The 3,647-nt window shown below is 40.1% G+C and overlaps 1 protein-coding gene across 1 annotated transcript in view; it reads right to left on the bottom strand.

The window, feature by feature from the left end:
* DDX10 (DEAD-box helicase 10) overlaps window positions 1–3,647 on the bottom strand; it is a 279,004-nt gene that overhangs the window by 239,628 nt on the left and 35,729 nt on the right. The window lies entirely within an intron of this gene.

The raw sequence follows: 3,647 nt of genomic DNA, 5'->3' as shown, positions 1-3,647 counted from the left end.
TTTAAGGCTGTTACCAGCCACACACTCCGTACCAAGATACCACGTGGAATCCCAAACCAGGCCCACTCACTCCTACAGTCCCCAGCTGCAGCCAATGTAGAACACCGACTGGCAAAGCTGTTGCAAGAGGACAGGGACCAAGCCCAAACTACCAGGAGTAACGGAACTCTTAGTCCAAGCCTCCTCAGGGCTCTAAAGGAGAGGAGCTCGTTACAGGAGGCTGTCAATGGTCAAAGAAAAGAGGGGAATTTCTTTCCGTTACTACGAATCAAAAGCATTTAGACAGGTGGGGAAAAAAACAGTAATTACTGCAGGGCAACCAGTACCTGAATCACCCTTTTCATTTGATCCAAACATAAGGAAAACCCAAGATTCCTAAGACTTTAGCTGTTTTGCCACGAAACTGTGAATTCATTTTTCTGCATTCATATATTTTAGTTCAATTCCAAATGCAAACACCATCCTGGCAAGCTGGTTTTAATTACAGCATAAAACACAAGATCTTAATTAGTTTCAAAATTTAATTTAGCCTTTATTCAATTCAATTATCCAGTCTCATGGCCCACAAAACTTTCTAATTATCTCTAAGCCCATTAATGACAAACTCTTAAACTGAAATTTGGTTATTTTTATTATTATTACTACTAAGTTGCTGATAAAAAAAATAAGCATTATATATGCTAAACCTTTCCACACTGACTGTACATTTAAAATAGTCAAAAATATATTAATTGATTATGAAGGGTCAAGCAGCCTTGTGCTTTAAAAGTTAATGAACATTAGTAATTGCATTGAAACAACATTTAGATTAGGGCTTGCTAGCTTCACACACAACCAGTGTGATAGTCTAACTCCTTTTCATCTCCACAGTCATTATGACACAATTTAATGCTCACCATGGCACGTTCACCTTTGTAGAATTTCCAATGATTTCTCTAGGAAAGCATACGTCCCCTTCTTGGACCTTTTTCTGATCTAGTCAGAAATCCAGCAATCATCACAGAAGAATGTAAAATTAACTGTGATGACTGCACAACTTGCTTTAATAAATGTGACCACTGAATTGTATGGTATGTGAAATATATATCAATTAAAGTGTTTTTTTTTAAATAAAAATACTTCTACATGCATCCTAGGAAGGAATCGAATTGTCATCGCCAAGTCTCTATCATTGGCACACCTTAAAGCCCACAAGCTGATTAGATCGTGCACTACACCAGTGCCGAGTGTGGCGATACTGGGAAGGTAGAGGGAGGGGAGGGTGGAAGGGGGGAACCGATTACAAGGATCTACATATAACCTCCTCCCTGGGGGACGGACAACCGAAAAGTGGGTGAAGAGTGACGTCGGACAGTGCAAGATGTGACAAAATAATAATTTATAATTATCAAGAGTTCATGGTAGGGGAGCGAGGAAGGAGGGGGAAAAATGAGGAGTTGATGCCAGGGGTTTGGGTGGAGAGCAAATGTTTTGGGAATGATGAGGGCAATGAATGTACAGATGTGCTTTACACAATTGATGTATGTACTGATTGTGATAAGAGTTGTAAGAGCCCCCAATAAAACGATTTACTTATTTTTTTTAAACTGCAGAGGGGAGGCGGGGGCAGCTGCAAAAAGCTCATGGCAAACTGTGTCCACAAACTTTTTGAAGTCACCCTAACCTATCCAGAATGCCACAAGACCCCAAATTGCAAACATGTAAATAGGTGCACACAGTTCCTGAAAAAATCAAGTGAGTGGAGAAATAAGCTATCCAGTTTAGCAGCAATCACTAACGACGTCTCAGATCTCAGTATGAAAGGATAGGTCAGTTTTAAGCCATAAGTAAAGACCACTGATGTGCCCTGTGCCTACACATAAAATGGACATCAAAGTTACTGTTCCACCCATGCCTCATTTTACTTAGATCCAAGAAGAAATCAAAATGATTACTCGCCTGAATACACAATGGCCTCACACACACCACACAGTTCGAACCCCACTGTGCATTCAAAATACTACAGCAATATAATTAGTTACAATTTAGTAAAAGGAGCCTTCTGGTACATAAAACTCATTTTTAAATAATTCTCTCTTCATATTGATCGAAATAAATACATAATTTTAATGAGTATATTTTTGATAGCCCATTATTTGGAGATGGCTCACAGGATAAATGTGAATGAAACGAACATGCAAGGGAGCTTCTGGGGAAAAAATGGAACTGGAAGATAATGGCATTTTTCCATGAACTGTTTAAAGTCTTGTTGAATGTTTCAATATCTTTACTGAACATACTGACTCAAAACCACCGAGTTATGTGTGTTTCACCTTACTCATGGATATGCTGAGCAACAACTTGAGAGGGGAAGGTTCTATGAAGTTGCTGTAGACATAAATACGAAAACTGTTTTTTAAATAAATACCCTTAAGCTAGCAAAAAGGATGGCCAGTTACTTGACAGGGTATGAAAGAATTAAAATAAAGCAGGAAAGCAATGCTTTTCTTTACCATAAAGGGGGAAAGACACAGGCAGAGCCCGGAGCATCCATGTGCAAACTCTGTCCCTCCCCCAGAAAGGAAAATGCAGCAACACTGCACATCTTTCTTCTCAAGAAAGCACCAACAGCTCATGAAGGGCTTCAGAAAGAAACTCCTTAACGAGTGTGTACAATTCCAGACACCCAATATGGATACTGCTATTCAGAGTGAACCGGATTGTTAACACACTCCAGGTATAGCAAGCTACCCTCATTGCTTAAAGAAAATGTGTATCTCATAGGGAACTGGTTACAAGTCTCCAGAATCCCACCTTAAAAGCAGGTATTTAAAAGGACAGCAGTATGTATGGATTGTGATGAGTTGTACGAGCCCCCAATAAAATGATTTTTAAAAACATAAAATACAATAAAAGGACAGCGGTTTGGGGCCAGCTATGTTAGCGCTTCTGCATAGCATAAAATAAAAGTTCACTTGCCCAGAGTCTTTGTAACAAAGCTATCCCACCTAGCACCGTGGACATGCTCAAGAAATTCACACTACACACATTCTACATACAACCTCAATCGCAATGAAAAGGTTTATCCTTCTATTTATGCTAATGAGGCCCAAATGACTGATTTTGCTATGTCATTGTCTAGACAATTGTAACTGCCATCCAGTTTGCCCTGACTTATGGCAACTATGGAATGGTGCCCTGCCCTGAACCATCTCCATGTCCAGTTGCAGATCAGGCCATTATGATCAACAGGGTTTTCACTGGGTAATTCTCAGAAGTAGATCACCAGACATTTCTTCCTAGTCTGTTAGTATGGAAGGAAGCTGCTGAAACCTGATCAGTACTGACCAGGAACTGTATCCAGATTTCCCATGTGGAAGGTAAGAATTCTACCACTCAACTACTAATGACTCTGGGCAATGGGTTGCTTCGATGGGCGGGAAATGGCACATAGAAAAAAAGAGAGAGAGAGAGAGAGAAATCTGGGACGAGTTTCCAGCAATACCTGTTAATTCCTGCTCTAAGAAAACAGAACAAAAATCTATGATGTGAAACCACCTTGCCTCTTAGCACCTACTCAGCACAGAAGTTAAGACCACAAGATCTAAACCATCTAGGTCCACGGTTTCTTTCACCACTCTGAGACCTGGTTTCCTCACCTGGAAACA

This window comes from Echinops telfairi, unplaced genomic scaffold, assembly GCF_000313985.2.
Source record: "Echinops telfairi isolate 266 unplaced genomic scaffold, ASM31398v2 ScPeMD7_7421;HRSCAF=8459, whole genome shotgun sequence".
Lineage (NCBI taxonomy): Eukaryota > Metazoa > Chordata > Mammalia > Afrosoricida > Tenrecidae > Echinops > Echinops telfairi.
Note: the sequence above shows the minus strand (reverse complement) of the source record. Positions and strands in the feature narration are given on the sequence as shown.